The 27,730-nt window shown below is 42.1% G+C and overlaps 1 protein-coding gene across 7 annotated transcripts in view; it reads right to left on the bottom strand.

The window, feature by feature from the left end:
* Positions 1 to 9,824, bottom strand: part of FOXP2 (forkhead box P2) — a 400,866-nt gene extending 391,042 nt beyond the window's left edge. For 4 of the 7 annotated variants that reach the window (XM_071733666.1, XM_071733671.1, XM_071733675.1 and 1 more), the window contains exon 1: positions 9,498 to 9,821. The gene's annotated coding sequence lies outside the window, so the exon portion shown is untranslated. Of the gene's footprint in view, positions 1 to 9,497 lie in introns of all 7 variants that reach the window. The other 3 variants (XM_071733679.1, XM_071733672.1, XM_071733677.1) reach the window with 2 other exon arrangements.
* Between the last annotated feature and the right edge of the window lie 17,906 nt (positions 9,825 to 27,730).

Here is a 27,730-nt window from a genome sequence, read left to right as displayed (position 1 = left end):
GCCTCTCCCTCCACTCCCGGGATGGTCCCCTCCATCCTGCAGGGAAGCAGGAGGACCCAGGGGGACCTCCTCCCACTGAAGGAGGTCTCCATGTCAGGCTCGGGTCTGTATCCTGTTTTGCTACGGAAGCATTCCAGGCTGTGTCAGTTTGGATTGCAACATAAATACCCTGCAACTCCAGAGTCCTTAGTTCCAGTTATGGTAATACTGCAGGTGACAAGGAGAAAGATATTTTAATAGTCTGTGGTCACATTATGCCCCCCCTCATCTGTGACTCAGATGAAGAGAAATTCAGCAAAATGAATTTTTTTTGACAACTGAATTTGAAGGAAAATTGCACGCCTAAGAGTGACTCGAAAAAAAATGTTTACTAGTTCTCCTAGTAATTTAGTGGTAACAACAAAGGCCCAAATGGCAGTTTCTTAGTACAGAAGAGTAATTACAAAACTGTATTTAAATGATAACTTAGTATAATAAGAGGTTTCGATATAAGCACTACTGATTCACAAAATGTACAGATGCCTACGCATAATAAACCTAACAGTTTAAAATTTAATTCCAATTACTGAAAACACATACATAAACAGAGGTTAAACTAATGCTCTAGTTCAGATTCACTTACTGACTAAATGGAAGTTAACTCTTGAAAGTATTTTAATATTATGAAAAAGTTACTTTAGATACGGATTTTTCAGTTTTGTGCTTGCTCAGAACCTGTTAACAGTTAGTGTAAGAACCTGTCTCAAAAGAAAACTGAAAATACATGGATTTGGATTAAATATGCACAAGCAGTCCATCACCAGCCCCAGTTTAGGTGGTTTTGAAGAATGGCAGTAAGTAGCCAGTAACTTTTCAACTTGAGAAACTGGTTTTGTACATGAACACACAAATGCATCGAAGCATCAACCAACCTCCCTGCCTAAGCCAACAAAATAAGTGTTAATGTCAACTTCAGGAAATTAGGGATCAGAGCTGAAGGTCTTGGGAGAGATTTTTCAAACCAGGTTTGCAGCCATTCTTTAAGAGCCATCCTCCTGAAGCATGAGACAGATCATGCTGAAAGAAGGGCACCTGTGTGCCCTTGTGAGAAGTTCACCTGTGTGAGAAGTTCAGTCTGAGCAGGAGTTCTGCTGGGCTCCAGGCTGACACCAGAGAATAGAGCTGCTCCATCACTCACAAATCCAGACCCCACTGACAGTCCAAGCACTTCCCAGACCACACAACCACCTCAAGGGACAAACAGCTGCATGGGAAGATGCTAATGTCACAAGCCATGATCAGCCTGAAAAGGAATTCAAACCTGGTCTGGAGACATTCTCCCCTCATTTTTTTCAAGGTCAGGTTTTCCCATAACCTTTAAAATACATTCTGTACATAGTGAAAGCCACCCTTCAGCATGGCCAGTTCCTGCCAAGAATCCTATTCCTTGAGCACATCAGCTCTTCTAGCAAAGGATGGAACATTTTTGTCTCTACTGACTGCGCTCAGATACAAAAGAAAAAAACCCAACACAACCCCCCCGCAGCTAACATTCTGAAAAGGTTGCCATGTTGCAGTTCACTAAAGATAAATTTCTGGTTTCTCGGGTAGAGTTCACACCCTTTCCTGGTCAATAAAAAAACACAGGCCCAAGAACAGACTGGTCAACACATCCAGTGCTAAACTCATCTTTAGCTCTTTTACAAGATGCCAGTAATTTAAAATTAAATAACGAATATGTCAAAGTTTCTGTCACAATACACTTAATTCTTTTTCTTAAGCAAAAGAATGTGTAAGGATTTATGACACTGTGTGAAACTCCTTCTCTATATTCAATATAGTTATCTGTTGAATTACTGACCATACGCATTCTTCAATGCATGTTGACAGTTACTGTGTACAGAGAACAATTTACAGGCATCATCACAACATTAAAAGTAATTTAAATGCATTCAAGACTGGTAACAAATGAGTCTGAATGAATTTCTGTGTGAAGGCATTTCATGATCTTTAGTAAAGTACCATCCTAATATTTTTACAGTTTTAGCACCCATATATTCCACTGATTGATTTTCAGTGAAGAAAAATTTTTGCCACATATCAAGGTGCTCTCAGCACCCTGCCTCTTCCATTTACCATGCTGTACATATGGTAGTAATTTATTCCTTACTGAATTAAATATGTTCTTCTACAAAGATGAAAACATGTTGACACAAGTGAGAATCGTAACAGTTCACCAGCTAGGCATATCTATGCAGTCTGTGCACACCTGACTGCATTAGGTTTTTGTGTTTTCATTTTTAGGTCATGAGGATACTGTAAGTACTGTAATGAAACCACAATCCTGTCAGTGTTCTCTCACAGAGAAGTGCCTTGAATCATAAATATTTCAATTACTGTGTTTTAGACTCTAAAAGATACTAGCCTCTGTTTTCTACACATTGGTCTTCCCCTTTGTCTTCAAAAAAGCTCTGTCCCTCCTCTGCCACACTAAGAAGTGATACTGTGATTTGCGGTAATTAAAAATCAAGTTACAATGCAACAAGATCTAATAAATAAGTTACCAAAGACATACACTGAAATTAGCAAGATCTAACACTTTAAAAATAGCTCACAGCACTCAATGGCCTAAAGTGTGGCCCATGCAAACTGGTATAACCCCTGTGCCCTCCAGGTTTGTGTCTGACCATGAGTGTAACGTCAGCGTGCAAAAAATTAATTATTTTTTCCCATAGATGAAGTGAAAAATTTCTATTTCATATGTTGGGCACTAGACACAAATCACACCACTCTTTCTCCTGCAACCCTGAGCCCAAGTTCTCCAAGCAGAGCAGCACTCCCACCCCCCACCAGTGCTGCCTGCACCTTCCCTGGCTTCTACCCTGCCACATTTTGTCTCTGCCCTCCTGCCACAGTGCTCCCCAGCTCTCACTGTTTTTTGTTACCCCTTTCCTTTCCACAGCCATTCAAGGCTTCCCACTGCTAAACCCTTATAATTTCCTCTACCTTCTTTGCACATGGAAAAACTTATCAGTTTCTGATCTAATTTCCAAGCAGCTGAATGTCAACTACATGTTTTATTACATGAGTATAGCTCACCACGTTTTTTAATAGGTGGGTTACAATTCTAGGAGAACATTGTGCCTCCTCAATTGCAAAAAGAGAAATCAACAACATAATTAAGAGTAACTTTTCTACAAGAAGAGTTAGCACTGACCAATAAGCAAAGTTTAGAATGTGTTTAGGGATGTTCATCTCTTTAAAAACTTCTTTGTCATTCCTGGGCAAATTCAAAATCAACATCTGATAGACTCTTAGCACAGTATTATGCCTGAAATAACTTGGAAATCTCTGTACAAGTTCCTTAGTTTGCAGACTGAAATATCTGGTTTGGCCCTATTAGAGAAGCAACACAGCACACTACATTTGTACAGCCATTCTCCTTCCTTCTCTCAAAGTACAGACCACCAAAATCTCAGTGGTGATACCCACCAAGACCATACTGTTTGAATATATAGATGTGTCGAAACATAATTTGTCAAATGATGTTCAAATTACATTAATACATAATTAATCCTTTTAATATATAAAGTTAGCTTAGGTTGAAATGAGGAAGAAGGATAGTTGAATAACTCAGTACTCAATTTTCCTTAGGAGAGAAATTGTGAACAAGTTGCAAAATACGCACCATGTTGGGAGAGAAAAATTAAATTATTCCAATAGGACCATGTATCTTCTTTCAACAAAATATCAACCTTAAAAGGTATAGGAAATTTTTCATTAAAATGCAAACACTTAGCTAAAGAAATACTGTGCTTAGAAAAACCCAACAGCTTTTTAGTTATATATAAAAACGTATCACCTAGCCTCAAAATGCCACTCTGCAAATCAATTTCCAATTTTGGATCCAATAGCAAAGTATCTCCCACAGGGACAAGGCTGGCACAGGCTTTCTGGAATCTTGATCATCCTCACAACATCCTGGAGGCAAACCAGCTGAAACAGGACTGAGATCAGCAATTTATAGAAATATTTAATTTGATGCAATTTGCAGCCATGGTCTGGTGCTCAGCAGAGGTCCAAAGGACCAGCTCACTGAGCAAAGAATCTGCAGTGTCTTTGTGGACCCTGTAACCACCAATGGGCTGGAATCTTCTCCACACAGAGACACCACACCACCTGCTTTCAGTACCTTCTGCCCACAGCAAGGAGGAATAAGATGGAAGTCCCTTGCTGAACGAGTAAGTTCTACAGGTATATGAAAGCCAGCCAACCCCAAAGAGGGCTCGAGTTTCATGATGAAGGAGTATAATCACTCCTTCCACCCCAGAAGGGCAATCACACAGCAGCAGGGAGGCAGGCAGGGGAGAGCAGGGCAGAAAATATCCATTCTGCACATTGAGTGTAGATACTGCCTGTCCCTTAAACATACCTGCCTGGTGTTTCATGATCAATCACAGCCCGATCAATCAGAAAGTCATCAGCATTACCTCCAGCCACAGCAAAGCCCTCTGCCACCGAGGAGAAGATACACCCACGCTTGGGGCACATCGGGAGTTCAGCTCCCGGTATCCAAGGGAATCGGCTCTGCCCTCGGCAGCCAGCCTGCCTAACCTACATATTTAAATAAGAAACAAACTGCAGCGAAAGCCTTTCCAGCTACAGATGTGTGATTGCTATTTGCAGGAAGACGTAACAACTAAGTAAAAGGATAAAAAGTTAAGCCTACAATTTTCTTATTCCCTCTCCTCAACAAACTCTATAATTAACTAAAAACACTTAAGCTAGTTAATAGTATAATACAATGTGCTTAATGTTTTAATTTCATTTTCCTTAGAATAGGAAGTGAAACTGTGATATGAAACACAATTCCACACATAACTCACTCGTCAGAGTTCAAGCTTTACTTTTTAACACCATCCCAAGCTACACTTTGGTGAACCAATAAACATTGTAGCAATTGTTCATTAAAGATATTTTTTTCAGCTATTTCAGTGATGACAGCACAGGCAAGCTATTGCTGGCACTTTCAAATCCATCTTTCTAACATAAAACATGGGCTTGCCCTTAAAACACAAGCCTAATAGGAAAACAAACAAACAAACAAAAATAAATACTATAAAAGTCAAAGCAGATGCAAATGTTGTATCAAAAGATAGATGCCTCTTTTAATTTGCCATAATCATCTTGGAAGATATTACAAAATAGTAAGCCTGATTAACTACTGAGAGGCTCAGAAAGGAGAGGAAAAAAAAAAAGATGATCAGTGTTAAATTATACTTGCTGGACTGCTGCTTGTTTTTATGCAAATCTGAAAGTTTTGAAAAAAATTTTAAAACTACCCTTGGGGAAATTATTACAATAAGGTAAGTATGATCACTCTGTGAAAGAGCAAATATGGAAAAAGCCTCTAACAATGACATATATAATTGGAAGTTCAATGTTAACTTAAAGAGGTTAGCTTATTACAGCTAGCCTCTCCTATAATTTCATCTTTTTATTTCAGTTTTTCTGGTGCCATTAATTTACATGGACAATCAATAAAGATCTCAAGTCAAAACAGGACATGGAATGGGAATCTAAATGACAAGTATTTCTTCTAACAAAGCTTCATTGAGAGGTATGATACAATAGCTGTGGAAAAAAAAAATTTAGATAATCTGCATTACTTCTAGACCCACTAGCTGTCACTAGATTTTAAAAGAGTAATCAGTTTGAGTGTACACAAATTATTATTTTGCAACAAATTTGATAGCATTTTTCAGTTTGACCACGATTTGCAATTTTCTCCAGTCAAAATCACTCCATGGGTACTTCTCAGTGACCTATGCCCTAAATAATTTTCAATTCCTACAAGCAAGTGACCTCTTCATGATCTGACTCACAAAGAAAAAACATTATGACTCCTATGAACCTTTCTTTTTCAACCACCGTCAGAATTCAACTTCTCCAAAATAAACCCAGTAAAAATAGAAATGGAACAAAAGAGTACTCGGTGTTCAAGAAATATTAATTAATCACCCTATCAGAATGATAAATACCAGCCATCACATTTTGATGATGAAAAACAAAGAGGTTAAGTGACATTTTCGATGGCACTTAGCAAAACACTGCCACAACACGGATCACATCTCAGAAGTTTTCTATTGTTTTCAGCCCACTAGCCTTGAATAACTCCTGTGCATGCAATGCTGAATCAGGTATATTCAGAATATAAAAAGCTTATTCCAGTTCACAGAAATGAGTCCAGGGAATAAAAAAAAAAAAAATAAAAAAATAAAATAAAAAAAAAACGCTTATGCTACAGTAAATTTTTTAATACAATCGAGTCCAAAGAAACTTTCCTAAAAATACACCGGAGTCTTACAGGAATGTTTCTAAGCAAATACACCTTTAATCTTAAAATGTTATTTTTGATGCATTCTACTGCAGAAGGCATTTTAAAAATGTATAAGCAACAGATGATTACTGGGGGAAAAAAAAAAAATCGGTCACTTCAAAAACATATGAAACTCAACACCTGACTATTGTGCAAACCCTAGAGAAGCTTTAAAATAGTACCATGAATTCACTAATTGAAATATCCAGAACTTTCATATACTTGTTTTACTCTTCCTCCCACTCAAAAAGATCTTAGGTAATTTTACACAAATCTTCACTAAAGAGAAAGCTACAAAAAAACCACTTAGGTTTCTTCCTCTCTCAAAGGTTATAAACACTTCACTGTAGCAAAGGCCATGTGACAAAACATGAGAATCACTGAGATTAAACTAAAAACAAAGAAATACCCAAATATTTATACAATTGATTCTGCTTAAGCTTCCTGGTAAGGTTACTGTAAGGTAAGCCTACACCAACAAGGCCTCATGTGAAGCTGTGTACTTCAGGTGCTATGTTTTAACAAAATAAAACTTAATGTCTGATTACCTAGCTTTTGTATGTCACTAAGTGATCTTTCAATTTGCATGAAGGTTACTGTAGATGTTTTGGAAATGCTATATTTGAAACTTTCTTTCCCTTCCCTCAACCGCTTAGTTATCTATTTTTACGAGTAGTTAAATGAATGATTTAAGCATACAAAAATGCTACAGAACACTACCATTTTGTAAGAACGACATTAAAATATCAAATTATTGCAAAACAGAGGTCTTTTCAATATCTATATTTAATATGAACATATTATTATAGTCAGGAAAAATCTTAAATTAAAAATAAATACTCATTTGAACACTAAAATCTGTATCTCACTCAAAAGGATTTAGTGTAGCATTAGAGAAACAGATTTAATAATTAATCATATTTTCTTTAGAGTAATATTACTAGCAGTAATGTTTCTCCTTAATGGTTTTAAATTACCTAGTACAGGAAAAAAAGAATTCAACCTGACAAAATCTGTTAAACTTTGTCTCTGACTTCTTTTTTCCCCCCACAGATTAGCGTGTGTATACAGACACCACACAACTTCCTAGTCCCACGTTTGTAAAAAAATTTCCAAGGGCCTGATCCAAGCCCATTGAGTCAACGCAGAGATTCCTACTGATGTCAATGGAAAGATTCCCACTGACTTGAGTGAGTTTTGGATGGGGGCTTTTAATGCAGGGAAAAGACATGGGGAAATCCTCTTTGGTATGAGAACTTGTGTGTTTCTCTCTGTAAAAAAAGAAAAAAAAAAAAAAAGTGCATAAAAACCCACGGATTCTTAAAAATAGAACTGATTCTCAGGTAGAGATGACTGCAAGTTCTTCCATATGCAGCTCCGCACTCTCTATGTACAGGAGACGATACTATAAATTTCGGGTGGTTACTTCTGAGATTATTTTTCCCCTGAGAATACCCCAGCAGTCCGCTTTCTGTCCAAACTATTCTCACAAGTTTTAAATGACTGTTTTCCTGCCTGCACTGCCTGCCTGCCCGCAGCCCAGGCTTTGCCCCTCTTGCCAAGAAACCCCATCCTGGGACCTCACCAGTGCAGGGCCAGGGGCTGTGCCGGGAAACTGACCCACAGTCTTCTCAAACCCGACACCAGCAAAACTGCGGGAAAGCGAGCAAAAAAACGCCTCACGGACTGTCTTTACCTTGGCCAGGCAAAGGCAGACGGGTGGCAAAGGGCTTCCCAGCAGGTTGAGGCAGGCCGGGAGCTACGCAGCCTGCGCATCCCGCGTCCGGCGTACTGCGGGTGCGGGGCAGAGAGCGGAGGCACGGCCCTCGCCCTGCCCTCCTCCCCCTGCCCTGGCACTGGCGGCTGGAGAAGCGAAGCCCAATATAGCTCCCAACCCTGGGCTGGCTGCCTCTCCCCCTCTCCTCAAAATTAAACTTTCAAAACTTTCCAGGTCTCGCAGTCCTCTTGAATTTCAAGTGCCGATTTCAAGAGAAGGCCCCCACGCACCAGCCACGGAGGCAGCCTCCGGAACTCCGCAGCTCTAACAGCATTACTTATTAATCCTTGGTTTTAGGCTTTTTTTTTTTTTTTTTTTTTTTTTTTCTGTCTTTTGGGTGGAGGGGGCGAGAAAGATGGGGGGCGAGAGAAAGATGGAGGGCGCGGGGAGGTGGACGACACGATGCTCCCCACTCGGGGCTACGACCTCCGGGAGGGCAGCGAGTCCCCGCGGGCACCACCCGGCCCTGCGCTTCTCCGCCCCGTCCAGGGGGGGCGCCCTGGGGCAGCGCGATGCGAGGCGCCCCGAGGGGTCGGCCGGGAGGAGAGGCGGGGGCTGTGGGGGGTGCGCCTCTCCCTCCGGCAGGCAGGCAGGCAGGCAAGCAGCACACAAAGGAGAAACGTGACACGTTTCTTCACCCGGGCTGTCTGCTGGGGAGGTCTCGGAGAGGGAAAAAAAAAAAAAAAAAAAAAAAGCCAAACATAAAAATATGATTTAAAAAGGCCCAAAACTACACAGGGGAAAGCGAGCCGAGCACGGCCGAGCCTCCCCGGCACACGATCCCTCGGAAGTCCGGCCCCGAGCCCTCCCCGCCTCGCACTTCTCGTACAGGGACGCTACAGGTTGTTTGTTTTAATTACGCGAGGGTGGGGGGGCGAGGGGAGCGGCTCAGGATCCGCGGCGCTGCGCGGCCCTGCGCGGCGGGAAGTTGGCCCCGCCGACCGATGCCCGCACCCCCAGTCACGGCCGCCCCGGGAGATTTTGGGGGGAGCTGCGGCCCCGCTCCCGCCCGCCGGTCCAGCGAGCCAGGTTTAGTCAGGCACAGCCCAAACTCCGGCCGGGGCACACGCAGCCTCCTGCCTCCGAGCACACATACCCCACACCCCCCACACCCCCATCCCCTCCGCCGCGGTGCATTTTTGGGAGCAGTGCCCCCGGGTGCCGGGGGACCTGACACATGTCACTCCTGCGGCCGCGCCGGCCGCGGCCAAACTTTCCCGCGGCGGCAGCAAGTCCGTGAGCGGCGGCGGCGAGAGGGGGGGCGGGAGCGGGTGGAAGCAGCAAAGTCACACCGGGGAGCGGGGGAAAGGAGGGGACGTGTGTGCGGGGGGGGGACCGGCGAGGAGGGGGGGTAGCACTTACCGGGAAGAGACACGGTGCGGGGCGTCCCGGCGAGCGGACACCGAGAAAAAGGGCGAGCGGAGCCGCGCGCCGCCGCGCGCACATGCAAAGTCTCTGCGGGCGGAGCCGCCGGCGGGACGCGCGGGCCAGGGGCGCGGGGGCGGCGCGGAGCCCTTCCGCGGGTGCGGAGTGGCGGCGCTGCCTCGCGCCCTCCCGCCGGCTGACGCTGCCTGGCGCTAGCGGTGCCGCGCTCCCTCCCCCGGCGTGCGGGTCCGCCTGTGTGCGGAGTGTGCCGCCTGTGTGTATGTGTTTTGTTGGGAATGCAAAAAAAAAAAAAAAAAAAAAAGAGGAAGAAAAAAAAAAAAAAAGGAAAAAAAGAAAAGAAAAACCCCGCCGCTGCACACACCGACTCCGTTGAAGAAAGGGGAGTGAAGAGGGAGCCCTCACATGATCGCGAAGTGGCCTGCACAGAAGTGCTAATAATGCGGGGGGGGAAGCAGCGGAGGGGGGATGGCAACAAAAAAAAAAAAAAAAAAAAAAAAAAAAGTGCGGCGGGACGCGCTGGGCCGTGCTCCGCTCCGGGCCGCGCCTTCCCCGGCCGGTCCCCGCCAGAGCGGGCTGCCGCGGGACGCGGCGGGAGACAGGTCCACCTGCTATGTAAACAAACCGTCGGGGAAGTTGTTTGCTCTCGGCGGCTGCCCCCTCCCCGCCCCCTCTCCCCTCCCGCCGCTCCTCTCCGCCGGCCCCGTTAGACACAACGAGTTTAGCAGACGGGCAGCGAACAAAGCCGGGTGTTGTGCTGGCAGTGCCGGCTGTCTGCAGCCTGCTGGCAGCCCTCGGGTGCCGCGGCCCTCGCGGGAAGGCAGGCCCGGGGGAACCGCCTGGGAGGCGGCCGGCGCGGTGGGGCAGGCCTGGCCGCCCGTGGTAGCTGTGGTGAGGAGCCATGCGTGGACCCCGAAACTTTCTTTCTCTTTTCCCTCTACCCCTGTTCTAGGGACATTTCGGAGCAAGGTGCAGGAGCACACACACACACACACACACACACACGGCTACCCACGAGGACAAGCCGCTCTCTCCGTGTCTAGTGGCAGCACGGCCCAAGGACTGCCGCTACCGTGGAGAAAAAAAAAAAAAAAAGGCTTTTAAGTGATTCCCGGTTTGGGGGACGGGGAGCAGAAAAGTTGGCATGGTGACTGAAGAGGGGGACAAGCTGCTGCTGTCCTCCCTCCTGCAGAGCGAGGTTTTCAATCACTCGGTGTCGGGGGTAGGGTTCGAAGGACTCCCATGAGCGCGGCGGCAGCGCACGGCACTCGCCGAACGGAACGTGGGGTTTGTCATTTCGTAGCCCAGCTAACCACAGCGCGGGACCCCCGACCCCAAGCCCTTCGTGAGGTTTGGGATTAGAAGGCCCCCCTGTCCCCGCAGGCGAACAGAATCACGAGTGGCTGTCACTCAAAATTAACAAGCACCGCATTTATTAAACACAATTTTAAACCCCACAAACTTTGCCGCTCGCTGTTCCAGGAGAAGCGGCAGCCTGCCCGCTCGCCGCCGCCGCCGCACTCCGTGCCGCTGTCTCCCGAAGAAGCCGGTGAGCCCCGGCGGGGGCACTGCCGGCCACTCGGCCCCCGGCGACACCGGGCGGGGTCGGGGGGGGGAGAGTGGGGAGGGGCGGAGCTGCAGCAACGCCGGCAACTCGGCGGGGCCCCCGGCGGCGGCCCCCGGCGGCGGGCTGCCCCCCGCCCCGCAGCGCATCCTCCTGCCCGCCCGCGGCGGCGGGGCCGGGGCCTGGCCGGGGGCCGGGGCGGTGGCGGGGCCCGTGCGGGGCGGCGGCGGGCGGCGGGCAGCCAATGGGGCGCGCCCGGGTTCGCGAGGTGAAAGTTCACCGCCGGGGCAGGCTCGCGGCTGCCGCGGGGGCGCGGCGCTGCCGATGGGTGGTCGTAAAATATATTTATTTGCTACTCGCGACTCTTTTGTCTCGCCCCCCACCACCTCCGCTTCCCACCCCCCTACCGCCCCGTCGCTGCACGGGTTGCCGCGGAACGGGTGGCATCCGCAGCGGGTTGCGAGCGCAACGGTTGCGGGTGACACTCTCCGTACACCCCGCGGAGCCCCGGAACAAAGTTTACGCGGACAGCCGCCCTCCGCGGATCCGCGCCCCGCGGGCCGCCGGGGTGGGGGCAAAATCCTGTGGAGCCCGCCGCCCCGCTCCCCACCGGCCTGCAAACGAAATCGGGCCCCGCGGGCTCCGGCCGACAACGGGCTCCGCGGGCAAGGGCGCGCTGCGCCGCGGGGGCGCGGGTTGCGCGGCCCGAAGGTCTCAGCCCCCCTCCCCTGGTGCGGGCGCGGGCGGTCAGTAAGGCGCGCCCGGCGCGAGGGAGTGGCGGCTCTGCCTCCGAAGCCGTCCGCGGCGGGCGGCCAAATGCCGGTGTCGGCGGCAGACGCGGTGCCGCGCACTTGTTGGGGGGATATCCCGACGCACCCACCCGGCGGGGCTGAGCGGCCCGGCCCAGCGGCACCGCCAACTTCGTTGGACGTCGGGCGGCCGCGGCAGCCCTTGACAGATTGAAGAACGGGCGAGAGTGGAGGCACACGGAGACCCCCGGGGTGCTTCGGCCCGGTCACCGCCGTCTGGCCGGACGCTCTCTGCTCACCCGGGGTCCCGCAGAGCTCCCAGCCTAGTGCCCCCTGCCTGGGCCGCGCTTTGTTTCGAGGAGATGTGACAACCCCCGCCCCCTCGATCAAACGGCCCCCGCTGACCGCCTCTGCTCGGTGGGTAATCACACACGGGGAGCAACACGGCGCTCAGCTGCTGCAGTTGTTCGGTGTTGCTCGGGTCTGCGCGACTCGCCGGTCCCGTGCAAAATTAGAGCTAAACAAACAAACACTTCCCCGACTCTTTTAGTTCTTTTTTTTCTTTCTTTCTTTTTTTTTTTTTTTTTCACCCCCCACCACCACGATTACGGTATAAAATTTGACTGGGCTTTCTAATGAGAAAGGCTGGTGCGTTCTATTTGTTCCTGTTTACGGTTCGAGATTTCATCTAGACAATTGTATTTCTCGCTTCAAATAAACCGCTCTGAAACTGTCTTCCTTTAATTAATTTAATGTATTTTCTCCGTGCAGCTGGCAGCGTTAGCTGTCTATCAGATTGCCATTTTCCATTAGGATTGTTTAGAAAGCGAGTAAGAAAGCAAACAGACTCCTCTTCTAAATAGGTTCGTTCCCCTTCCTCCCTGCGCGCAGCTCCCGAGACGCTTTGGAAAGAGCATAAAATGTTGGTTTTAACCGAAGTCAAATCGAGGAGAATCTGTAATACAACATCAAAGCGAATGGAGACGTTACAAAATTGGTGGAGTTACACCACCATCTGTCGTTAAGCTTCGGGACTACAAAAGTTCAGACATATAATAAATCTTAATGAGAGCTGGAAACTTACTTTTTTTTTTTTTTTTCCTCTTTTTCGCCTGGAGAACTTGTCCCGAGACAGAGTGGGTTTCCTGGAGTGGGTTGAGGCTCCCGAGTGATGGGCGGCAGCTTCCTGCACTCAGCGCAAACTTATCCGTCCTCTGCCACTTGCCTTGCTTTGCCGTGTGGGGACAAAGGGTTCATTCTAGCACCTGTTGGCTGCAAGCAGTTGCTTTTCCCAATGCACAGGCACCCACACTTCGAGTACTTCACCTCAGGAGGTTGCGTTCATAAAAAGCAAAAGCAAATCTTAAACTAAAGCCACACAAAACAACAAAACCACACAAAATAAAAAGCCCACAAAACAACAAGAACAACGAATACAAACAAAATCAATCAATCAACAACAAAAAAAAATCCATAAAAACGCCACAGATTTCTTATCTCTCCAGTTGTAGGATTCAATCTACTCAATTTTGTATACTGGTTCCTCTGCGAAGCTGAATCCTGAAAAGGAATTTAAAAAAAAAAAAAAAAAAAACGACCTTGGCACAGTACCTGGGGGGAAGAAGCTGTGATGTCCTAATACAACCCCTGATAACTCTTAAAATTCCAAGTGTTGTGCCTTAGCAGAAGCATAAAATGCTTTAGTATACCCTAATACAAAAATGGTACCTGCTTTGTATGAGCTCCCATCAAACTTTAATCTTTCTCAATTCTCCAGTTATATCTCTTGCAAATACCTATTAGCCATAGTTTTCAAATAACCAAGACAGAAGATCCTTTGGGATTTTCTGGATACTGATGTTCCCTGTGTTTCAGAGGCCAGTTGATATTCAGGGTGAGGAACATGAAGGCAGGAATCCTCCCAGGACCCTGCCATGAAAACCATTTACCATTTTTTATCACAGTTCCTATTTTAAGGCAGGTGTGGTTTAGTAAGTTTGATTCAAATGGGTTGCTGTATGGAGTGTCGATCATGAAAAATCAACTTCCAAGTTGTTTCTCTTCCATTGTGGAAATTCACTGCTTTTTTGCCTGTCTTCAACCTAGCATTTTGCAAGTGATCTCAGCCCTTATGCTGTAATTAGCACTTGGCATTTCTTGATAGTACTGTGAGCTGAAGGTGGCAGTTCAACACTCTAATGCAAAGTCTGTTTCCTAATCTGCTTCCTCATCCCAGAGAAACTCCATTTCCTATATCCTACACTAGTTTTATAGGAAAATGAGGAAGTTTCCACTTTTAGCTTGTTGACATGTCAAAACAAACTCCTCTCCTATGAAGCCATACATCATCTCTCCAGGCTATCTCATAAAATGTTGGATTATCCTACCGGCAATAAACATTTTGAGCATTCCTTTGTGTTCTATGTTATTTTCATGTTATTCTAGCAAAATAAAATATTGCATTTTCTACCTACTCCATACATGAATAAACTCTCATAACTAAGCTTTTCGAATCCATATTAACAGCTTAGGAGAAGAATGTTTAACACTCATCTGATTGAAGTAAACCCTGTGACACTTTCTCTGCTTTGAGATATAGCTAGGCCATTACAACTAGTTACTAATTTAGTAAGATTTGACTAAAAACTTGCATCCAAAAAGCTGCTGATCATTTCAGAGTTTGCACTGCCTGTGGTTTTATATATGTTTGAGTGTCATTTCATTTTTAACTTATTCCATAGACATTATATCAGCAACCAAGTGAAAAGAAATGAAATAATTAAGAGTTGCCAAAGAAAAAAACAAAATATGGTGCTCAGAGTTGTCTTACTTGAGTTATAATGCATGCTGTCCTGAACTGAGCTGAACTGACTGAACTGAAATGGAGGGATTAGAGTGTGCCAATCTGATTTCTTTGATTCAGAGGGAAAAACAAAACAAAATAAAACAAAACAAAAAACAAGCTAAACCAAACCCGTGCAAATCTTTGGCTCAATTCTGTATTGGAAAAAGATGACAGAATTTTTGACATTGCATTTGGCATCTATAGATAAAGATAAGCTATCTTTCTGGATTCTTTTCCTATTTTTTGTGACCAGGTTTGGAGAAATATACTATGCTGTCATTTCAGGTCCCAGTCGCCAAGCGTTGGTTGTATATATGAAAGTCTTATTTAGCCAAAGGTGAGGAAAGTTCTAAGGTGAGTTTCCAAAGTATAAGCCAGGGAGAAGTATCACCAACATATGAAAACAAGTAGCTGTGTGAGTCCCATGAACAGCTCATAGCTTCTGGAAAGTTTGGCATCTGACCTGTCAGGTGGTGATAATGTTTAGGCACCTAAATCTAAGAATGAGATCTTCCAAATCCTTTTTTAGCTCTCAAGAAGTTAAAATTTTTAAGGTGCCAGTAGTATTTCTTAGTCTCCTAAGATGCCACTTATGAAAATACTCAGAATAACAACTGTTGGACGGAAAAGCTTCATCCTCCTAAAACCTAACCAACCTCCTAAAGCTGGGGGTCTGCTTGCAGCTGAACATTATATTGTAATTAGACAAAATGCCAGTCAATCCTCAACCAACCACTGACCCGAACCTCCTCTTTCCTCAGAAAGTATCCCACCCACTGGGCCGGGTACCAACACTTCTGCAGCTCCAGCCAGACTTTGGTCCCCATTTTGCAAAGAGACACTGGAGCCCCATGCTAGACCAACCAAAACCAAGTGCTGAGGTCGTGGTCCTAGGAGGTGACTGATGGCTGAGGCCCAAGGAAGACAATTAGAATAGCAAAATAATTTAGTTATTGTGTAATAAAATTGACATTGCAGCAGCTCCCCTTTACTGTCATGTTTCAATGCATGGGTAAGAACACCTGCTGCTTTTATGAAACAGACCATATAAGCAGCATCTTTAAAAGAGTGTTTAGGGTCCTGAATTGCAAATAGCAGGGCATGGCAAGCCCAAGAAGGGCAACATTGTCTCTTCAGCCTTTCCTGCATTTTCCTTGTGTGAGTCAGAACACTGACCTCTGTGAACTTCACTCCTAGGTTCCCAAGTTCCTTGCTCTGATTTTTAGACAGCTCAGATGCCCATCTGGAGGTTATGGATTACATAGGACTTCATGTAGAAGCCAGGTAAGTCAAAAAGCAGGCTCAGCTGTAAAATGACATCTTCATGAGTTTCAACCACATACGAAGTCCAGACTTTTCTATCTTGTGCTTATTTGTTCATATTTCCCCCCTTCTTGATTTCCTCAGAGCAATACTTGAGACATAGGGCCTTGCAGAATTTTTTCATTAAGGCCAACACAAATCTTCCTGATGGGCAGATTTTTCTCTTTTATTTTTCAGTTGCCTTTATGCTCATCTTCCAGCTGTAGTAATTTGTTACTCCTCAGTAGAAGGTTGTGTAGAAGCACCTCTGCCACAAGCAGTGTTCCAGTGGGAAGCATCCCCGCCAGATGAACTGCTCCAGACTCAGAACAGACAAGGTGTGTGGGTTGATGGAGCAGCAGTAAATGAGTGGTCTTCTTGTGGTAAGGTCGCACAAACCTCTGATATACTTGCCTCATGAAGTCCTCACAGGACACACAGGAGTTGCCAGTGGGTTGTGGCTTGCTCTTTCAGAGCAGAAATTCATCTGCCAGAACCTGTATTTTATGGAGGGAACAAAAAAGGTCCTGCTTCACAGAACAGGATTGATTCTGTTCTCTCCCAGTCCCAAATGTAGTCTTCAACACTGATGTTAACCTATGACTTTATAACACAAAAAAATCACATAGGATTTTTTTCTAGCTCTTTCTTCTTACACCAAAAATTCGTACATTTAGGGAAATAAATTTAGAAAACAATCAACAGTTACAGCTGTATCTGGACAATACTTTCCTTTGGTAACACATACACAAGGATTACATTAAAGATGCAAAATTATGTTCAGTTTCATGACATTTACACATCTGTAACAAGAATCCAGGCATTTTGTCAATATTTAGTGTTAGGGGACAGAGTTGTCTTTTTAGAAACAATTCTTCTGTCATACACACAAATTAGCATGTATTAAGTAGTCATCTTTCTGCCCACAAGCAGTTGTGTAGAATTCATGGGTTTGGGAAGTAAATTGAAAGCAGACTGTGGATGTTAACAACATGGTTAGATAGAGGAGTTTTATGCTAGTCAAACACTAAATAAACAAGCCCCTTTTCTAGGTTTATTTAAAGGACTGCAGGGACACAACCTCAGAATATGTATTTTTAAAGAAATAGAGATACTGCCTTATAGATGTGAATTAGCAAGTTCTGTGGTACAGGAGCAGTAAAGTAACTTTTTCCCAATTTTATACAAAACTATAATCCAATAAACAGTAAAATACTACTTGCTTCCTTAGCATACCACTTGCCACCTTCCTTCGGTAGCAAAATCTGCTTTTTTAACTGCTGCAGCTACACAGCCAATACAGCTTGGAGGACATTCAGAGAAATTTAGGCTCACACAGCATCAGCATAAGTGGATATCATAGCACTGCATTTTAGTCTGTCAGTTATTTTACTACTTGTGTGAGAAGCAAAGCAGTAGGCAACGATTAATGACTCAGAAAAACAGTACTTTTTAAAACAAACAATTAATGAAGAAAAGAAGTACTATCTGTAGACTTGGACATTTGTATGAAGTCAAGTAGCTGAACAATTTTATACCAAGTCTTTAAAAAAAATCATTTTTTGAAGAAATTATTTTTATTTACCCGGTCAAATTATTTTGGCGCTAAACATAATTTATTTTCAGCAAACTGCAACTACAGTCAACTACTTTTTGTAATTCACAGTTCCTGATTGCAGATGAAAACTAGAATCATACTATGGATCTCTGGTCTGTATTCCCAATGATGAAGCTCCGGCTGAAGCTTAATGTAGTATTTGGAAAGCATGTTCCAGAGTAGGCTGCTTGAACAGTTTGCTCCTTCTTACCTTAGTCCAACTGTCCAGCAATTTTTTGTGCATTTTCTGGAGTGCTTTGCCATGAGCATCTTAGAGTCTAGAGCATTCTCATCAAGGGAATCATTCTCCCATCTATGGGTGTCCTTTATTTCTCAGAGTTTCAAATGAAGTTACCACTTTAGGAACTCAACCAGGGACCAATACACGCTGAAGAAGTCAGCACCTTTTAATGAAATCAGATTATCAAAGGGTACAGATGAATCTTGAAAATCTGGTATTTTAAAATCCTTTAATGGATGCTAACTTCTTATAAATCTCTTTCAATTAGAGATGCTAAGCACATTAAAATCTGGAATTCTTCTTTATTGAAAATCTACTACTGCAGCCCCATGCTGCACTACATGGATGCACATAAAACCTTTATTTTGATCCTACTACAAATCCATGCAGAAGAAGAAAAAGTAGTAAGTGCCCATTTGAAGAATTACCTGTACTACACATATGTCTGCATACTTCTTACAGTAAATCATTGAATTTAATATAACAGGTGAAATGGTGCTACTTGCTGTAATAAAGGTTTAAGAGGGATTATTCTAGGAGATACCTGCTAGTTTATTCATGGATTTTAATGGGGGCTGGTGTGGGCCTAATACAAGCATTAAGTGAAAGCTGATGCAGGCATTACTTAAAATACACTGATAGATTGCTGATTTCAACCTGACTATGACCAGCTGACTAGAAAGTGTGTGGAGATTTTTTTTTAAGTTTAAAATATAATGGTCCTTAACAAATAAGAGCAATAATCAGCAAAGCATTTCTTGTATTCTTTATAACAATATGAAGTTCAATTCATGTTATAGTAGTCTGTGTGTAACACAGAGTATTTAAAATGTGTAACGATAGTCTAGGAAAAGGGAAATAGGTTGGCATTTCCCAAAATATATAACCATAGAATGGTCTTGGTTGGATCTTAAAGATCACCTAGTCCCAGCCCCCCCCCGAATGGGTAGGGACACCTTCCACTAGACCAGGTTGCACAAGGCCCCATCCAACTTGCCCTTAAACATTTCCAGAGATGGGGCATCCTCAACTCCGCTGGGCAACCTCTTCCAGTTTGAAGCCATTCCCCCTTGTCCTATCACTGCATGTCTTTGTCCTTCCCCAGATTTCCTGTAAGCTCTCTTCAGGTAGAGCCTTCTCTTCTCCAGGCTGAACAACCTCAACTCTCTCAGGTTGTCCCCACAGGAGAGGTGCTCCAGCCCTCTGATCATCTTTATGGCCCTCCTCTGGAGTTGCTTCAACATCTCTTTCCTGTGTTGGGGACTCCAGAACTGGACTCGGTAATCATAAAAATACAGCAATCTTTTTATTTTTATTTTTTCTTCCTCAGAATGAAACTTCGGTTTCTCTTGGGGAGGTTTGGAAGGGCTTTGAACATTGCAGTGAAAATTTGAAATAGTAGTTAACCATCAAAACAACCCTGAACAGTTCCTGTGCTGCCCTTAGTGAAAGTCTTCCTCTACCCACATTGATACCAATGGATACACAGCTATCGGATGATATTTCAGCATTCAATTAACCCTTGTGACAGAACAGAAAGACTCACTTTGAATAAGTTATAGGTATGGATAAGAAAGTAAAAGACCAAATTCTGTACTGTACATCAGAAGCCTGAATGCTAAACAAAAGAAATTGATATTGTTCATTTGTGAAATGAGTTTGTTTTAGTTGGCCTGAAACCTGATGAGAATGTATATAGATGACTGGATTGTTAAAATGAATGTTATGAGCTCCTTAGGAACAATGTAGAGCAAGCAAACAGAAGTAAGAATGCAATCAAACGACCAAATTTTAGGCACTTCTTTAGATACTTATTTTATGAATTACATGGTCTTTCTAGGTTTTTTAAATTTTTAGATGAGTCAGGAGATTTGTGTTGATGCTTTGAATCACCATAGTGTCTTTCAATTGAGTAGAGGGAATGAGACAAACTAGCTTCCAAAACTGAAGACATATGTTGGCTAATATGTGTTAACACTATCCCAGTGAGTAGAAGAATGGCATCTATTCCCAAGTCATTACAAATTGCAAATAAACACTAATGCATGAATGTCCTGATAGAGGAACAGGAGGTGTCCACTGCAAAATATCCAGTCATATAATTTGACAGTACTGTAAGTACCTATCTGTATCAATGAAGGGAGAAAGATTGTGTTAAAATGAGGATGTTCAACCCAGGCTTAAATGGGGTTTAACATAGCCATTTCTAAAAAATAAAATAAAACTTAAAGGGGCAGTTACTTTTGTCAGGAACAATTTCCTAACTCAAAGAGTTGCATCCACAAGAAGATCAAATTAGGAGACAGTGTCATATAATAGGTGATCATAGAATTAAAATTACAAAGCAGAATGATTTGATCACTGCACATAACAAATAAACAGTTTTCAGTTTTAGAGAAACAAAAGAGACAATAAAAAGCTGTTACAAAAGTCAGATATTTTAAAATAAATAGGCATAGGTAATTGATATTCAAGAGTCTCAAAACAGTGGGGTGAGTTTTTTCTTAAGAATTGATATAGATTTTCAATCAATCTGGAAAGGAATAGGGGAATGGAAAAATTCTAGTTGTATTTCTAAGTAGTAGACAGGACAGCATGGATGGTCTTGCTAATCTGGTATCAGACCCAAACAATGAATGAAATACTTGCTAAAATGATACATAGGGAAAAGGTATGCAATATGTGAACAGAAGATTTGCTGGGAGGGGCTGAGGGTGACACAAAGGGCCTTTGTTGGAAAAAACCAGCACTTCCATCAAAACCTACAGGGATCATGACAGATAATCAACTGAAAAAAATCCTTGCTCAGGCCCCAGTGTAAGGCTGTGATCAGAAGGAATGCATGTTTCCAGTTCAAGAGATATGGTTAAAATTTGGAAAAGGCTAATGGAAGAGTAGCAAGAATTCCAGTAAACCTAAACCCATGTATAACAATATGTACAAACCAGCATGTTTTGATAATAGAGGGGTCTTCAGTGTAGCATACAACATGAAGGAGATTCTAAAGAATGGCATCTGCATTGAAACAAATTCAGACTAGAGCACAGAGGAACATCTTTAACACAAAAACTCTTCTGGACAGTAGGACCATTCTGAAAAAATTCTTACATGCTGTCAGGGGTTCCCCATAATAACCAATTTCTAAAGCAAGTATGGGTATTTTCCTATAATATACTGTCATTAAAATAAATATCTATTCCAGAAAATGTCATAGCACAGATGGTGTAGGAATTAGGGATTCATGATCACAATAGCCAGGTTTTGCTTTCTAATCTCTGAGCACCAGGTATTTAACACCCCACGAAGATGAATGGGACCATCCATACTACTCCTTACTATTGCTCTTTCAGGCAGTTTAAAAATTCAGGAACGCTGCTGTGTTGGATTGCACATGGGAAGATGTATTCATAAACAGAAATGAAATATTACTAAAGGGGATGTGTTATAAGTATTAATATTTAAGATTTCTATTTCAATAGCAGTTAACACTTGCAAGCTGTGGACTCTGTTCTATCATGCACTGTAAAAAATCTATTTCAGTTAGTTTACAATGGATCTTAAAGCACAAGACAACAGTAATTTGTAGCCAGGGGACAGACAGCCTTAGCTGTTGAGAGTACACAACTTGTTAGACTGAAACATTGTTCACCTTATTCATGTCATAGTGTGCATCACCTTATTACAGCACAGAAAACTTCTCTGTTCAAAGTTTAGCTGGATTCTGTCTTGTAATTATTGATATTTTTTTATTAATGTGCTGGACCGAGTATGAAAACTCAAATATGAAAGAACTGACAGAACATTTGCAAGTATTTTTTCTCTTGTTTTGTTAAAAAAATAGTCTAAGATGTAAAATATACAGGGTTTGGTAGTCCACAATATCTGCTCAGTAGTAGTGCTACTGCTTTCACTATTAATCCCTCTGTAAAGTTGCACAATAGAGGAAAATTTTCCAATGAAACAAAAGATCTAGCTCCTGTGGTAAAGTAAGGCATATTCCACACAAACTAAAACTATGAGCATTAAGGAAATTTGCCTTTCTTTTTTCATTTTTTTTTTCCCCCCTCTCATCAATTTTGGTCGAAGTCTGGGTACACAAATCTCCATCTGAACTCGCCTGAGCAATCTCTGATCATCTCCTTCTCAATTGCTTTTCACCATCTTGTCCAGAGAACACTTTGCAAGGCATAGCTGCATGGGCTATGATGTAATGAGATCTTGTTAGCTAAGCAGGACCAGACCTCAAGCTTAAGCAAAGTAAATTCGGATAGACTCTCTGCCCCTTGACCCAGCTGTTTTGCAGTCTTTGAACAGTAAAGAAACTTGGAATCTGGTCACAGATGCCAGTGTAAAAATTCCCCTGGCTGAGGGGAACTGTCAAACGGTGTGAAACCAGAGGAGCTGGTTCCCACTGCTTTCTGTCTTGTCCAAAAAGGCATGTTAAGCAAAAGAAAGGTTGGGAAATTCAGAGGGAAGATGAACTCTATCTTTATTGTGATGATTTCTGGCCGGCATATGGTCCCTTAGGGACTAAAGCCAGCTTCGTAAATTAGAAACATATAGAGTTCACAAACTTGTTTTATGTTGTAACTTCAGCTGAGGAGCAAAGCAAGACAGGACAGGGCAGGCTGAGAAAGAAGAAGCTGTAACTGGTTCTGACAGACCCTCCAATGTTTCCTCTGAGCACATTTTTTGAAGAGGAGCAAATATGTCCTATAAAGCTTTTTGCAAAACCACTTTTGTTTTCCAAAAACATTCAATATTAAACATATTTACCAATCTGCAATATCTATATTTACAGTACACATAGATATAAATGTATACAATAATGCATATATATACATGAAACTGCAAATCCAAAAAAAGCAAGGAAAATAAAAATTAAAAAATAGAAAAGAAGCAAGTATGTGGGTAATATTTCTAGTAAGAGTACAATTAACTTATCCTTATCTGTCCACTGAACATTTCTCTCACTTCCGAAAATCTAAGAACTATCATTTCAGCCTGTAATTAGAAGATGGTTCCTCAGTTCTGGGAAGCAATACTTATTAAAAAAGTTTGGAATCACAGTTCATAGTAATTTGGGTATAATTTCCCATTGTGACAAAGTGCACAAAATGTCTAATATGAGCTTAATAAATAGGCATCAGAGGAATAATGAATGAAGATAGGTGTCGAGAGTTATTACACTGTTGTTGTATTTAGCACTGATGAAATCATTACTGGAGTATTTTGTCCAGTTTCTGGGGTCCATGGTTCAGCAATATTGTTGAAGAAGTTCATAGAAGAGTCAAAAGCATGACTTGGGGACTGTTAATCATCCTTCAGGGTAAAAGACTCAAAGAGTTCACTCTGCTTACTTGATCAGTTGAGAATATTAAAGATTAATTTGGACCTAACCTCTAAGCTGTTACCCTGGGGAATTACACGGTTTGATTATGGACTATTACATCTAGAAAATACATTAAATTATCAATAGCATAAGGAAGTAAAATAGTAAGAAAATCTGTACAAACTCATGCTAGAAATAAGCATGCATATTTTTGGAAACAAGTAAGCAACTTCCTAAGATCTTTGGAAGATTCCCTCCAAATACTGATTTTTAAACTTTTGTTTGTTTTTTGTTTGTTTTTTAAAGACAGTTTGTAGTTCAAGCAAGAATTAATGTAGGCAGCAGCTCACTCTATACAAGAGCACTTCTGGTACTTCTGCAAAACTATGAAAAGACCAGGCTGAAAGACTGAGCTTTGGGATCTTGCAGCCATAAAAGCAGAGGACTTCAAATGTATCAGTACAAAACATATGAGTCTAGAGAATGAAGAAAGTCCTTACTGGTAGCATATCTTCTCTGAACAAGGCTTTTAGGAGTGTATGGTATTTAAAACACAAAGAGGACCTCCAAAGAAACTACATGTCTACCAATGGAAGTTGATCTACAATCACTGAACTACTTTGTTAAGCATACACTAGTGTGTAAAGTACTATTAGCTGTAAAAGTAAAACTTGTCACTTTTATATCGCTTTCCAGAAAAAAATAATATCTCATAAATAACAATTAACAAGCTACTCAGATATTCTGTGAAGTTAGTAACTCTTATTATTTGCATGATACAAAGGGCAAATTGAGAGAGAGGAATTCAGGAACTAGTTTTGAAATGAAGCAAAAGCCTTCTCAGAGCTTGAGAGCTGTTCCTGTGCTTTAACCATTCCTTTTGTTCTGTTTCTAGCTCTTGTTTGCTTGTTGTGAGTTTTTTGCTTGTTGGTTGGTTTGGGTTTTTTGTTTTTTTTTTATTTTACTAGGCAAGCTGTAAAGATCCTGGCAGAAAATATTCCTGTTCTTGAGGTAGTACAGATCCAATGTTGTGCCCAGTCCCAAAAGACACTGATGCTGAAAGTTCCATGTCTTCCCAATGACACTGAGAAAGTAAAGTTTTGGGCAATTACCCTGCGACTTATTCACATTGCACTCATATAAGGCAGAGGTGATATTGATTTGGGTGTCTTGTAAAAATTCAACTAGGGTAATTTGTTTATCCTTATCTAAACTCCTTGGATCTCCATACTTATGATACTTTCCATATACCTCCGTGAGGAAAAGAATGTCTGTACTATTACAACACAAAAAGGTTGTGCTATTAAATAAACCAAATTGAAAAGCAGTGTAATATGTCTGCAACTTCAAAAAATTATAGTAAAGGACTCTGCAGGAAAACCGATTAGTGGTGCACCATTGATTTAAAACTGGTACATATGAATATCAATTTTTAAATGAAATTTTAATGCCCTGTGGCCCAAGTCTAAAATATATTTTATTGTACCCTTGTTTTTAGAAAATACAGTAACTTCCTTCATGATACCAAATGTCCATTCTTATGGATTTATTATGGATGCAAGACATGATACAAATTCAATGCTAAATAGCAAAATGGAAAATATTAAGCAACAACCATTAAACATTAATGTAAACATTAAGCAACTTATTGTACTTACAGCAACAACCAAAAAAAATGGACCTCAATAAAGAAAAAAACAAAGTCCCATCTGTTACTAGCATTGAAAAAAATCAACATAAAATGAAGTAACATTATTTTGGTCTTTGATCTCTTGGATGCCTTATGACAGAGGTCATAAATCATGTAATTATTATCTGATATCAAGACAGCTTGAATTAACCTCTTACATTCCTAAGGCAATGGGAGCCCTCTTTGCAAGTCAAAATCTGTTTGTGTAGAATAAGTAACCTTACCGAGGGGAAAAAAGTTCCTTTCCCCCCATTTTAGTCTCGTATGGACTTCTGAACTTTTTCCAGTGGTTCTGAGGTAGAAAATACCCCACTAAAATTCATCAGATCACAGACATTTCCTGTTTGTTTCTGGAAGCTGTGGTTACAATTTGTAAACCACATCATCACTTGGGTTCTGGCATCTTTTAGTTGTAGGCTTCCTCCTTTCTTTTGCTCCCTTTCATCAGTGGAGGTCAGCTCTCTATGTTTTGGCTGCTGAGATCCAGCAAAATTTGGAAGGCCTATAATTCTGACATTTCATTCCTGCCACTGTTATGAAACAGCCTACATTTGACGACCTTCAGAAAACACATCAGAGAATAATACACACTTGGATTTTTTTTTTTCCACTGAGCAGTATTGAATAAGACTGGGCTTTGTTTTTTTACCTTCCTGAGTAGAACATTTCCAGAAATACCAGTGATTCTTTTCTTAAAAAAAATATTTTTCAGTTTTTTTGTTGTTTTTTTTTTTTTTTTTTTTACTGTAAATTGGCCAGCAGGAATGATAGGCATATCATGATTAAAACACCTTATTTTTATGTATACAGCAGACAATCACTTGCAGTAGGCACCATACATATATATTGTGAAAAACAGGCACACAATAGAAGTATTTTCACAAAAGAAATGTACTTTTCCAAAAGAGTGTAGTACCTGCAATACAGTATAAAAAAATATAGCAGCTAGACTAACAACATCAGAACCAGGTCACACAGAACCATGACCAATAATTCAGCATTTTGAGTACAAGAACAAGAAGAAAATACTTAAGCTTCATAATGAAAAACATAACAGAATAAACAGAGAAGATTCTTTTACTGACAACACTTGGAGCTGAAAACCAGCTGAAAGGGAGCTGGGTCTACTTTCATGCACATCTTCACAGAAAGGGCACTGGATTAGGTAGCCTATAGAATGAACTGTGCTTGAAAAGCAGTCTTGTACTGCCTCTGCCCAGCCAGATGGCAGGTCCTATTTTGAGGCAGCTTTTGCACTGGTTTCCCCATGGCTGAAATGAAAAGCTAATGATAAACACAAATTAGAGAACCAGGTGTTTTTTCCAGTAGTATGTGGCTTTCACCCTGATAAGTGTCTTTCTGAAAGATTTAATCACTGTTTCTACCAAATATGGCCTACCACTTTTTTTCTCCACTCTACATTTTGCTCCACTTTTCATTCTGTCTTAATGGTTCAGTGTTATAATTTGCTCTTTTTAAGTTTGAACTTACAGTAATAAAGATGACTTTTTGTAATTTGCAAGATCTTGGCTTGAATCATATACAGATACTGTATTAGATACTCCCACCATTAAAATAATCTATTCCACGGGCTTGTATCCAGCTGAATGCTATGAACTTGAGCCAGAGTTCCACAGAGACCCAGCATCCCACATGGATGCTTGGACCTTGATCTAACATGGTAGCACAGGTGTAATCAGAAGCTGAGGTGCTGTGCCACACTGAAACAACCCTTCTGTTTTCTGCAAACACTGTATTTGTCATGGTCTTGGCCTTTGGAAGGGATTTATAAGTTGCAAGGAAGGCTCCTTTTTTCCTTCATAGACATGCAAAAGGTAGGGACAGACCCATCCAGTTCACAAAATATCCAGGCTACATGGAATTGAATGTGGGTAATGCATCTGATAACTTGTCTAGATCATGTGCAATAGACTTAAGCAAGTGAAGAAGCACTGTTCACCTTTTGATAAACAGGACAAGAAGACATTCCTAAGTGTTCCATGACACTGAAAGCTTAGTTCCATGGATTTAGGTGGATATATCTGACATTTAGATCCTCATCCCTACTTCATGACTCGGTGTTCCTTCCTCATAATAGAGGAAGGGAAAGATAATATGCATTATGGCATAGGACCAGGCATCAGTCTCATACAGACCTATGAAATAATGAATGAAATGGTTAATTGAATATACATATATTTCATTATGTTATGAAATTCCATAGACACAAGCTATGAAAATTATGCTATATTATATAGGTTAGCATAATCAACACTTACATGAACTCACAAAAAGGGTGAAATTCTTTAGCAGTAATGGAAAAAAAGAAAGAGATCTCTGAAAATTTCTAATAGCATGATTGCCTAGACAAGACTTATCTCTATTTTGAGCTAAGTCCACACTTGACATATCTCTAAAAATTAGGGTAAAATCCTCTGGAAACAGGAGAGATACTCTTAAAATCTGCTGTAAAAGACAGGAATGTTTGATTTAGGAGCAGAGCCATGGGAGAATATGGCAAGAGCTGTTCTGTCATACGTATTAAACGTTCTGATCAGGCTAACATTTATTGGCACAACTTCTTCCTAAGTCCCCACAAATATAGAGAGGAGTATTTGAAAGTTCCTAGTTCTGCTATGCAATCTATGATAGAAAAAAAAATAAGAAAAAGAAAAGAAAAAGAAATATGTAGGCAGTCTGTATTTAAGTCTGTGTATGGTAGGTCTCAATGTGGCATGTGATGCACAAGAAACACATGGCTTTATGCCAGATTTATGTTCTTCTGAAACCGGGGTTTACCTGAACGTCAAGCTAAAATAACTTATCCTTCATGGAAGTTGCCTTTGTAAGTCTAGCTGTTAGTAAAAATGAGACTAAGGGCAGCACTGCTCT

This window comes from Heliangelus exortis, chromosome 1 (genome assembly GCF_036169615.1).
Source record: "Heliangelus exortis chromosome 1, bHelExo1.hap1, whole genome shotgun sequence".
Classification (NCBI taxonomy): domain Eukaryota; kingdom Metazoa; phylum Chordata; class Aves; order Apodiformes; family Trochilidae; genus Heliangelus; species Heliangelus exortis.
Note: the sequence above shows the minus strand (reverse complement) of the source record. Positions and strands in the feature narration are given on the sequence as shown.